Genomic DNA, 13,090 nt, shown 5'->3' with positions numbered 1-13,090 from the left:
GTTTTGATCTCAGTTGCAATATTGTGTCCAGTTCCGAATGCTGCACTTTAGGAAGGCGTGAGAAAGAGTACAGAATAGATTCACGAGAATGGTTCCAGTGATAAAATTCTTCAGTTATAGAGATCGATTGTAGATGTCAAGTCAGTTCCTTAGAGAAAAGAAGGATGAGAAGGGATTTGATAGAGGTATTCAAAATCATGAGGGACCTGGGCAAGGAGCAACTGTTCCCATTTGTGAAAGGATTGAGAGTGAGAGGGCGTAGATTTAAAATTATTAGCAAAAGAAGCAAAAAATGTGACACGAGGAAAAACATTTTCCAGCAGTAAGTCATGCAATGTGTAACTGCCTGAGAGTGTGGTGAAGGAAGGTTCAATTGAAGAGTTCGAGAGGGAATGTACTATTATCTAAGTCGGATGAATGTGCAGGATTACAGGGAGAAGGTGGGGGAATGGTATTCAGTGAGTTGCTCATTCGGAGGGCTGGTGAAGACAAAGTAGGTCAAATGTACTCCTCCTGTGCCATAACAATGCTACGATTCTGTGGTCTGGTCATCCTCATCATCCGACTGTGTAGCTTAGCTTGCCATTTTGCGGATCTTGTCTTGACGATGGTTAGTACACACGCTCTTGGGTGTTTGGAATATTGTATCTGTCTGGCCTCTATTTGTGGCTTCTCATGATGCTGAACCGTTTGTTTTGGCCTTTGCTTTCTGCATTTGCAATTCTGACCGCACATGTATTGTATCCAACATTAAAAGCTGGACAATTGCAGGGTGCGTGTATGATGCCGCTTTGCCCACATTGTTTCCTGGGCTTGCCTGCATTGGCTACCCTGCCAGGGGTGAATGAATTAAATACAGCCTGTAGATTCTATCTACCCATTAGGATGGCTTCATATTTGCATCTGTTTGTTATAGTGCTTCCATTATGGAACCTTTGAGTTGGTCTAAGGTGCCTTATTGGAATGCTTTGCTTGGGGTAGATGCCATAATCAGCTTGGTTATTTTGTCAGTTAATTCTGCCACTGTGAAGTCACGCCCCTTGTCTCTGGGTCTACTTACAAATTGGTCAAAGGTCTTTGTCAGTTGTTGCTTAAAAATCATCAATTTGGAAATTGAACTTCACTCATAATTTATCTTTGAGCGTTGACCATGTTTCATCTGGATTTTTCAGATGGTCATTCGAGAGACCTGACAAGTTCAGCCTTCATTACCAATTGCAATTTTATTTTGAATGGCTTGTTTATCTAGTTTGGAGATCTAGAGGTCCAAAATAAATTGTAAGGGTCCTTCCTGGTCATTCCCTTATTTCCTCTTTGATATATTTTTTCTATTATCATTTTGAATCATGGATGCTCAATGTGCATGTATCTTTAAGTCGAGCAGGGTAGATGAGGAATTCAAAAGTTACAAAAGAGAACTCTGCTATCTTTGGACGCAAAACCCAGACTCTGTGGCACCCAAGGGGTTGGGGGGGGACACGGTTCGATTGGTTGGCTGGTGGCCAATGAATTGGCCCAAAGGCCGTATTCTGCCCGGTAACAGGTGGTGATTGGAGCCTGCCTGAGTGGAATGATTTCCAGAGACCGAAGGAAAGGGGTTTGAATCCTGGATACACAGAGAAAAGGACCTGCTCTCGCTCTCTCGTGTTTTCTGCTATGTTTCTGAAACTGCAAAGACCTAAATGAATCTAAAGTGAAGACCATCGCAGAATGCAGAAATCTCAACCTGAGAGCCTCGATTGGATGAGATGGGTTTTTACAACAGTTGGACAATGATTTCATGGTTATCTTAGACTTTTCATTCTAGATTTATATTGAATTCAAATGCCCCAGCTACCATGGTGAGATTCAAATCTGGGTCCCCAGAGGATTACTCTGGGTCTCTGGATTATTAGTCCAGGGACAATACCACTACACCATCGCCTCCTTCTCCCTTGAGGATGCTGTGAGGCATGCATCTGACTTCTTCACTACTGCTCATTACAAACAGCCTACAAGTCATTGGGATATCAGATCCTATTGAGGTGAAAGTAGTATAAGATGTGCTCACTTAAAGTTGCATGCCATCATATCACAACATGGTCTATTCCTGCTCCTATTTCTTGTGTACTTATGTTCAATACAGTCAAAACTTAATTCAATCAATACTTGAAGGGTTATGGGGCAAGATCAGAAGCGAAGGATCATTTGGCTAGCTCTACCAACAAGGCAGCATGGGCATCATGGGCCAAATGGGCACCTTACTTGCTCGATCATTCCATGGTTCTGAGAGGAATTTCAAACAAACCAAAATGAAATTTAACTTGCATATTGAACAATGGCACTCACAGTATAACAAGTGGAAGGAGTTTCCTACCGATCTTCAAAATAGCGACAACTTATCCATCAAACGGCATCACGTTTAATGATGACACTGAATTGCACTGTATTCCTGTACTCCAGATCCCACTGCATTGTGGGGAATATCTGCCCCATGGATCCAAAGATCTGTGAGTGGAGAATCAACCAATTCAGTCACATGGAGACCCATAGCCGAAACTTGTTACGCTGAGTAGAAGTCATCCTTGAATCAAACACAGGCATTGATGACTCCTAGACAATTATATGCTGTGTTGTATTTTTTAAACCAAAACTGGATTTTAGGCACAGAGCTTCATTTTACTCATTTTCATTGGTAATGGAGCTTGAGATGTTAAAAATGCAGCTTGGTTAACTCTTTTCACAGTTTTTTTCCCCCCTAATTGGTCTGCTTCTTATTTAACTGCTGTTTTGCCTCTCCCAAAAAGATGACAGGACATTGTGTAAATGGGGAATACACACTGGTATTGAAAATTCATGGGACAGGCTGGGTCTTTTCCTGTTTGTAATTTTTGTACATTTGGATTTTCTGGTCCCACAGTTTGCACTGGGGGAGTGATCCAAAATATTTCTCTGGCATAGCAGAATAGAATTTGCTAAACAACAAGAGATGTAAGCTGCAAAATCATGCTCAGTAAAGTTTGTGATTCCACTGTTATAGCAGCCAGTCAAGGTAAAAGAAAGGTGCTAGCCTCACTCCCAACCATTGGTGTGGCCTGAGCCAATTGCCATGTTGTGGAGGGCAATGGCATGGGCATCTGCATATGTACCAGGAGTGTACAGGAAGGGCTGATCATGGCATCAGTCAACATCTAACATCTGATTTGACACTGAACCTCCCATCCACCATCACCATCCAAATTTTAGATAATGTGCTGAGATAAGGCAGCCACAGAGTTGGTGGAAGCACTGATTTGTTGGATCAAGTGTGCTCCGGAAGATAACTCATATTGCTGAGATGTCACCCTCGGGCAGTAACCGTGACTCCTTGGGGCAGAAAACCTGCTGTCCTCGTTCAGGATGACAGCATTCATCCTCCCACCATTGCCACGCTGCCAGTATTCCTGCCGTTGCCAAACTGCTACCACCCATGTCAAGGTGTTGCAATCTCAGCTGGGTCCACAAGACCCAGGTTGTCCTGCAAAGGCCTTTTGGCAGAGTAGCAATGGTAAGGGGATGAATGCTGTCATCCTGAATGGGAACAGTAGGTTAATGCTCCAAGGAACCGTGCAATCTTCTGAAGCACAGAAATGTTTTATTGCCATTGGTTTTTAGTTCAGGATTTTGACCAAGAGGATGCTGTAAGTAAAGGGGCTGAAGTATGGGAATTGCGGAGCAAGGACAAAGTGGGGATGAGATTTCAGGGGAATGGAAGTTTGAGTAACTACTCCTAGATAGCCCATCCAGAGTGAAGGGGCCCCAGTATCTCTTCCCTTCCTACCTCATCCTGCTTCTACTCTTTCTCATCCACTTATTCCTCCTGCTCTCTTACCTCTTCCCAAGGTGCTCTCTCAAGGCCTTCTGGTAAGAGCATCACCCTTCATGAGATTGAGGTTGTGAATGATGTGGCAGATGGCCACAATCGTGATGACATGTGCAGGTATGCACTGCAGGGCTCCCTCTGAGCTGTCCAGGCAGTGGAAATACTGTTTCAGGGTGCAGATGGTTTCCTCCACATGTTTCTATTGGCAGTATGGGTCTTACTGAAGGCACATTGTCCGTGCATCACTGACAGGGAGTCATGAGCCAGATGAGGAGTAGGTAGCCCTTGTCACTAAGCAGTCAGCCTTTGTTCTTTGTGATAGCTAAAAATGGTGCTACAACTGACTGCTCAAGGTTAAAGTGCCATGGCATTTTACTTCCAGAACCTTCTGGGCAATGGCCACACAATCTCCACACTAGTCGAATGGTAGCCCTTGCAGTTGCAGCATATCTGCCCATTAAAATGTAGGTCCTGCAGAGCCACATGCATTCAATAGATGATATTCTGCATCACTGGGAATCCCACTAGACTTGCAAGTCTTGTGTTCAGTACTCCTGCAAGTCCCTCTCCTTCTGGACGGGGTCTCTTCATCTTCTTGATGCAGCGATGTGAAACGTTTGAAATATCGACGGCTTTCTCCACAAAGATCCACTGGCATAAAATTGAGTGCCCCATTAACCTCGCAGGCATATTGTCCTGTTGTACAGTTGCAGGTCCTGATTTAGGAGTCGGCACAGTCCAGTCTCCACCTCCTTGATGAAACGTTGGTGCTTCAAATACTGTTCTTGGCTGAGGTGGGGGTTTGAGAAGTGATCCCTGAAAATCCAACTTCAGTACGGCCTTCTATTGAGAGCTCTCCTCCTCACTCTGTGCACATCCTCCTCTCTCTGCCGTCTCTGCTCCACCTCCAAGTCAAGCTGCAGCTTAAGAGGCACATTGACTACAGCCCATTATTGAAAGCAGGCCTTCTCCTGAAACGCCTTTCAACTCCTTTAGCCTGTCTAAGTCTAGCAAAGGAGAGTCAAAAGCACCTCACCTGGAAGACCCATGTTAATACTTTTATATAGGGCTTGTGGGGTAACACATATTCAGCTAATGCTGATTAAGAGAGGGCATTAACAGGACACGAGGTCCAAAATTGCAGTTTGCGGGTCCAGATCAGTGTGTGGCAGTTATTACAACTTTGCACTTTTCTACTGCACATAAAGCACACACATTGTAGTCTTACAGTCAGCACGAGGCAAGTAGGCCATATCGGAAGTGGTACGAAGTACTCCATCCAATATTTCTTGAAGTGTTCGGCTTCCATCGCACCAGAGCTGAATTTAAGACTTTACAGTTCATGGGACATTATATTCCAACATTTTTGTCAGATTATATTTGATTTTTTCATATTCACGGCGGGGAGGGGGCTGTCATTCCCTCACTATAGCAAAACCATAAATGTGTTCTCGCGAGCAGCTGATACAGAGAGAAAATCTTCCCCCCAGTGGTTGAGCAAGGACATTCCATTTCTGGTGAAACTGGAAAAATTGTTGGCTCTCCTCATTTACATTTAAAAAAATTATCAGACCAATAAATGATTTTACCCTAGTTGGTCTATTTTTAAATCTGTTACCATGTATTCTGGCACTGTTGGACGCTCATTGGTCTGAATGTGTTGTATACAGTCCCTACAGTTATCAGAGTGAGTGTGTATGAGTGATTTCCAATGATTATGGAAGGAGTAGTAATAGGTGGAGTACATCCATCTTTTTTAAGGTAATCAAATACTTCAGTTTGACTGAATCCAATCTGACTTTATACTTCCGCATGTGGTATCTTTTATTTTCATCCTTTTGCTTCATTTCTAAGGCAAATTACTTGAATTTATACAGCAAACTTCACAACCTCAGAATAACGCAATGAAGAACTTGTTGAAATTAGGGTCGCGAATCACCTGAAAACATTTCTATCTCCAGTTTCAGGCGCATTTAGCGGGGTGTTTAAACATCTCGCTATTCAACGGCACTTGGTTGATTTTCTTTGGCTTGGGGAGATTCTCTTTGCCAAGGCCGTAATTAGAGGGGTTTATTGCTGGCGAGCTTGAAAGGCTCCTTGCAGATTGGGACGCCATTTTGGAAAGGTAGCACTGCTAAGGTGCCAGGCTGGTAGTGCCAAGGTGCCCAGGTGCCAGAAGGAGAGCCAGGATGCCACCCTGTCCTGTCACCAACCTCCCGGGGGAGTCTCCAATAGCCTGGGAGAAACCCCCCTCCCCCCACACACACACACTTTTGTGTGGACCAATATTAAACGGCGCCCTGGCAAGGTCTCCCAGGTGCAGCCTTGGATGAATCTGGGGAATGTATATTTAAGTGAGCCACACAGCACATTTAAATATGCTGATCTGGGTCACGCCCAGTGAGAGCCAGATCCAGATTATGACATCTCTTGAGATTCTGTTGGCTCTCAAGAGACGTTTTGAGCATCGCAAATCTTACCAGAGGCCTCTTGCAAGATTCAATGGCCTCATCCCAACACCAAGTCGGGCACAACGAGGATGTTGAATTGCGCCCATAGTTATTGTTATAATAGAAGAAAATCTGGCAGCCAATTTGAGCACAATGAGATCTCATAATCTACGCTGAAATAAATGACCAAACAATGGCACTGATTTTCCAGTCTTCCACGTGCAGCCCGGAAGATGCATTAGAGGACCCTCGGAATACCAAACACAGGGATTCCATGGGAATTGCCCAGGAAGTGTCATCTTCTGATCGGCAAGTCCTTTCCAGAACTATCCACAAAAGTCTTCACTTCTGAGGTAAGTTCAGAGACTTTGGAGGTTTCTAACTCAGTTACCTGGATAGTCACTCAAGAAATATTAAACAAGAAACAAAATGTCTAATTCCTGGATAATTATGCCATTCACCGCCCCTCCAGCTCTCCTCTGACTCCAAATGCTCCCCACCTCCACACCCCCTGTGACCCTCCAACTCCCCTCCAATCTGACCGAACCCAACATCACCATCCTATCCACTCTGCCACCCTTCCAGCTGGCACCCTACCCACCCTGCCACTCTACCCAGCTGCCACCCAATGTACCTCCCTCACTCACATTTAGTTACCAACACACAGAAAAGCTATGTAAATGTTCCAGAGCTCTTCAGTACGTTTGTGAAGGAAGACTAATCAAAATACAGCTGCTCGTGCGATAAAAACTGGGTGTGGCTTGGTGTTCCCGATGATCCTGCACTCCCAGAACAGATACAATCTTCATTTTTGAAGAGGCCTGGTTCAAGAGGCTGGGCCAGAAATGGGGAGCTCCATCTTCGTAAAACAATATCAACGAATGTAAATCCAACAGTAATTGCCACTCCTCGGAAGATTCAGCCCCATCTGTTTTAAATTATGATGTTTTAGGGATGGATATTGGCCAGAAGTCTCCACTCTTCTTTGAAGAGTTGCTTTGTAACACTTATGTCTGTTGGGCAGATCGGTGTCATTTTGCATCTTAAAGAAGGTAGCTCCCACAGTGCAGTGTTCCCTCAGTACTGTACTGAAATATCAGCCCAGATTTATCAGTCTAATTGTTCCTCTCTCCTTTTCATCTTTTTTTCTGATCTTTTCATTGCTATATAATTCATATTTTTTGAACCAGTTCCCCTTTATTTCTCAGAGTCTTCTGTCACCCACCTATCTATCGTTCATTAAGAAATGGTTATTCCTCGGTAGGCTTCAGGTTCCGTTTTAGTTTCTCCCTTAAGCTCAACTTTTTGTTTACAAAATTGATTTGACATATAAGAATTTGACATATTGATTTGACACCATTATTACTGAGGTTTGCATAACTTCACAAAGCTGATAAATATTAAATGCAGACTAAAAAGTGCAATGAGGAAAATGCCAACGTTCGTTGATGTCACATACATTTTGAGTTAACAATAAATACGTTTCTATAGAACAATGTTTTTTTGCTAAAGGACAGCTTTGAACTGAAGTTTAGAAAGGTTTTCAGTCCCAGAAATACATTTCTTCAGTTTGACTATAATCCAGTCAGACCTGGGCCATCTAATGTCTCCTTCATCTAAAATGACAGGACATTTACAGCAAACTCACTTGACAACTCATCACTGCCACATCGCTACCACACTGATTGTCCTTGAAAGCTGACCCTTGCAGCTAGTTGGGCCCAGTGGTCATGCCATCCCTGTCTTATTCCCAACTCCTACTGACAGGAGACATGCAGACATCAAAGGCATGTCCTGGCACCTGAGACACTTTGTCTGACATGATACAGGTAAAACAGACCAACCAGAATGTGGTGCCTCTATGCCGACAAAGCATTTCGACCATCAGATTCTGCATGGTTACACTTTGGAGTTTTTGTGTTCTCTCCACTATAGATGGTCAATTAGAAATGATTACTTTGAGTATGTCCTTTGGTTATCTATACAGAGGCAGTTTGTGCACAAAGTGTATTAAGTATAATGCCAAGTAATATATGCCAGATTTGCTTTTGATGTTTGAATGGCAGAAGCACAGCTATTTAATTGGATTAAAATATATTTCAGCAGCTGATGTAGAAGCAAATAGAAGCACACATAATTTGTAGCGTTACGCTTTTTAAAAATCGTCCGTGATGAAGTTTGCAGAATAAATAATGCACATTCTCTCCAAAAAGCAAGCTTCATTTCATAAGGATATAATGTACGGAGGAGTATTTCTGTAGCAAAAGTGGATTCTATTACCGCAAAGTAGATTTCTTGTTTCACCTGAAATATTTTTTTCTCATTAAGGAAAAATGGCTAAGGATTCTAAAATCCGAATACATCACAGTTACTGAAGTTTGGTTTGTTGAACTGTAAAGCCTACATTTTTTTTATGGAGGCACATTCACAGCGTCAAGACACTGGTGGAACATTTTATGATGAAATATTGTCCTCAGTGACAAAATTTGCAATATTAAGAGCCAACTTAATAAGCTCTTGTGACTGACAGTTTGACGAGAGGCAGCAGCAGGTTCAAGTTTTGTTAGAGGAAGCAGTTCCAGTGTGATGATCTTTTGAGCAAGTACTCTGTCAATTTCAGTTCAGGATCATAATGTAATGCTCATTGTGTGCCTCATCAGAAAATTGCAGTCCTGAGATTAACTATTTATTTTGACTGAACTGAGGTGACTATTTTGAAATAGCAGGAGCATTGGCAGTTTGCACTGCTACATTCAATTTTCTTACATAATAAAGCATCGCCACAGTGCCGCAATTAATGAAATTTGATTAGAGCTTCAGAACAGTGAAAAACTAATTGCCAGAAATACTGGAAAGATTGAAATTCAGAAATAGCTTCAGAATAACTAGAACCTGTAGAGGACAAAACTGCCCTGCAAAAAATGTTAAGCATTTCATGCCCAAACCAATAACACGTACAGAATTTTAGAGTAAATTCCAGTTCTCTTAATGAGTTGAAAAATGGAAGTGTGTCATTCTGTTGCATGGGTAAAAATAAGATTGTTGCAATTTTTTAAACTTGTGTAAATGCCATTTTGCTCAGTTGTCCACAAACAAACCACAAGCAAATGTAACTAACCAATTTCTTTCAAAATGGAAATACTTTGATAATAATACTAATACCTATATTAATCGATTGTAAGCACATCTGTAACTAAAAACTTAACTATAGTTAACATCAGTGTGGCAAAATAATTTTACTCCAAATAAAGATAGTTATAATTATGGGAATCATTATGGGAGTAAAGATGTCTCACATAAATCATTTATTCATTTTGGGTACAACATTCCCCTAACTTCCCCATCCTCCATGATCCAATAGAGTACGGACTAAGTATACAGATTGGTATATATGATCAGAAAATCTGAACTAGATTATTAATACATTTAACATATTCAGTTATGATTTCTCCCAGAAAAGCATACTGTACATAACATAGGTCACATTTTCAACCTAAAATAAATCGTGGGTGTCACTTGACAGACCTGAATGCTGATTTTCTCTGTCTCACTTGTGGTACGTTTGATGGTGGGGGCAGTTAATCAGGTAGAAGGGTGAGAATTCCGTCTTCCTCCTGCCTCCACCCTGATTAAGTCCATGGAAAGAAGACCAACATCAACTGAGGTCCCACTGGTTCTCCTTAGGCAGCACCTCGGGCTCAAAGGTGACTTATTTCCCACTCTAATTCGATGAGTTCTGAGATGGCTGGTTTCAATTTTTCCCCTACAGACTCTCTGTGAAGTCTCTCTATGTGTTCAGTACCTTCCTGATTGAGCCTTCACCATTTTGGTCAGTCAGAAGCCAGGGGCTCCCATGAGTCGGAGGGTCTGCCTGACTCTTCCGGGATCCTTGTATGACATCCCTCAAGCATTTCCACTGTCCTCCTGAGTAGCCCATGCCATGGCTGCGTTCCAAATGAAGCAATTAATTTGAGATTATGGTGCCAGGCATACAGATTTGTCCCAAATAGCGGAGCTGGTTTTCAGTAATTAGCACCTCTGATCTGGGAAACTTTACTTGGGAGAGGACGCTGCTGTTGGACTGCCTTTCTTAAAACTGGATATGGATCATTTTGCGAAGTCCCTGCTGGTGGTAATTCTCCAGTGCCTTGAAGCATCCACTTTTGGTTGTGCAAGTCTCCAAAGCATTGAGGGAGAATCACTGCTGCCTGGTAAAGATGACCTTAGTCTCAGCTTTGAGATCCTGATCCTCAAACAGTCTTTTCCTCAGTTGGCTAAAGACTGAGCTGCCATTTTGGATTGATGATGCATTTTGTCATCTATATCAGTCTTTGTGAATAGGAGGCTCCCAAGATATGAAAATTATTCACACACCTGTGCAGGGGTGCTTATGGTCTCCTGGGGGAGGAGGGGAGTCCCTTACTCAAAAGCATGGAGTGATTGATTGAGGGACCTTGCATTGGGAAGTGGGGAAGGGCCCACTAAGTGATAAACCCTGCTCTTGCTACTTGCACTCCTACCCCTCAAACATCCCCCAAAATACTCCTCACCCCTTTCCCCTGTGACTCCCTTCCAATCATCACTCACTTGTGAACTGGGATCCAGCAATAATTCTAGATCTCAGGTGTATGTTGTTCGAGCAGCAGCCACTGCCTCTGCAGCAGGCGGGTTTTCTGCCCTCAGAGTTCTTGATCCTGGAACAGGTCTGCCATTGTCCAGTTAAATGCCTGAATAGCACTTTATTCGGCAGGCCTTCCCTAAAGAGGTGGAGTAAGGCATCCCTCAAGCTCTTCAGCCAGCAAGCGAGACCCCCCTTAACGATTAAATCCAGCCCCATGTTGCTGCACTTTTATACTGCCTTATGGTTTATGGGTCTCTTCTCAAGGGAATGGGTGGAATTGTTGTACCTGCAAAGGTGCAGGTGAAACAGAACCACTTTTGAGGGAGAATTAGTTGTTCAAGGACCTTCCGTTTCAATCCCCTCAAACATTGACTTTCCGTCTAAATCCCCTCAGATCAGAAGATTTGAGGAGAGCAGCAACAAGGCAAATGAAGCCTATAAGGAAAGACCTCCCTTTTCCATTTTCTCCACAGATGTTTGCACCTAGATACCTTCTGGCTGCTGTTTTTACATCTCGGTTGGTCTTGCAAGGACAGTTTACTATGCACTCATTTTTATCTACTCCTGTTTCTCTGAAGACCAGTATTTGCCACAATTACAGTCCTCTTTCGGGTAGCTTATGAGACATTAATGAATGATCATAATGAATGAATCACCATCCCCTGAATGGGAACCACAAGAAAATCAACCCCAGTGCCCTTATCTATTACATCGCCCAATCCCTTGAATGTCAGTAATAATTAACGGTAAATTGAGCATCACCTTCCATTGTTTACCACGTCTGCAATTCTATGTTGTGGTTTTACCAGTTTTCCTCATTTTTAGGAATGATTGGTGCTGCTCCTGACATGCTCGTTTACATTCTTCATTGAACAAGGGTTGGTCTCCTGATTTGCTGATAATGGGATATTCCATTGCACGCCTTATTACCTTTTTTTTTTACAGCAAATGGAAATTTGGACTTCATAGCTAAAGGAATAGAGTATAGAAGTGGGGAAGTGTTGCTGCTACTGTACGAGGCATTGATGAGACCGCATCTGGAGTATTGTGTACAATTTTGGTCCCCTTATTTAAGGAGGGATGTAGTTGCCTTCGAGGAACTTCAGAGAACGTTCACTAGATTGTTTCCAAAGATCAGGGGCTGACACCAAAATCGCAAAACGCGATTGGGCGGAGAATAGGTTCCAATCGCGGCGGGTGCCAATTTGATGCCAAATCGCTGTTCTCCGTCACCTCGACAGCAGCGTCCATGCAGTCTGGAACGCGTGTACAGTAAACACCGTTTGCATATCATTAGCAGGCCTGACCCGGGATTCTCCAGGGCCTCCCCGTTTCTCCATCTCCGATAGGCCGAGTTCCCGATAACACAATTAAATTTTGCTTTTAAAACTCATGAGACCTGCATCATGGCTGATGAGGGAGAGAGCGAAGGTCAGACACATAGAGGCGCGACCGTGGGCTGCTGAGCCTGACACTGGCCGGGTTGGCTGGGATGGTAAAGTTCTAGACACTCTATCGTGTAACTGCTTTTGTTTTGCTCTAATGGGTTGCATTTCCTGCAGTACCATTGCATTCTCCTCCGTCTTTTACAAGTGTGGAAGTGTGGTACGCAACATTCTATTAATGAGTATATCTGCTGACGATCTACCATGTGACAATATTGACAACTCAATAGTGCGAGACATGGATCAGGTTGGCTGTCCATTGCTTTCTTCAACAATTGCTTGTCAATATGTACACCTTTTTTGGACTTGATGTGACGTGTTGGAAATCATATGTGAATGCGAATTGTTGCAACACTTTGCAGCTACAACAAGGACTGTTGTCACTCACAACGACTTGAGAAATTCCATGTCTAGCAAAAATTGATAACTGACCATCCTGTCAATATCCTGGTTTATACCTGGCCAGTAAACAGAGTCAGGAGCTCTCCGTTTACACTTCTCAATCCCAAGATGTGCATCATGTATCCTCTTAAGTACATCCTTGCAAAGAGATTGAGATATAACTATAGTCTTCAAATGAAGTACCACTCCACTAACGATACTGAGTTCAGATCTTATATTGTAGAAATCAATATATTGACCTCTGGGCCAGTGTGAATTGATGTTCCTCATCACCTCTTAAGGGTTTGATCCTTCCTGGTCCCTTCTTGGATCTCACGTAGTTTTGTATCTG

Source organism: Scyliorhinus canicula, chromosome 9, assembly GCF_902713615.1.
Source record: "Scyliorhinus canicula chromosome 9, sScyCan1.1, whole genome shotgun sequence".
Classification (NCBI taxonomy): Eukaryota; Metazoa; Chordata; class Chondrichthyes; order Carcharhiniformes; family Scyliorhinidae; genus Scyliorhinus; species Scyliorhinus canicula.
Note: the sequence above shows the minus strand (reverse complement) of the source record.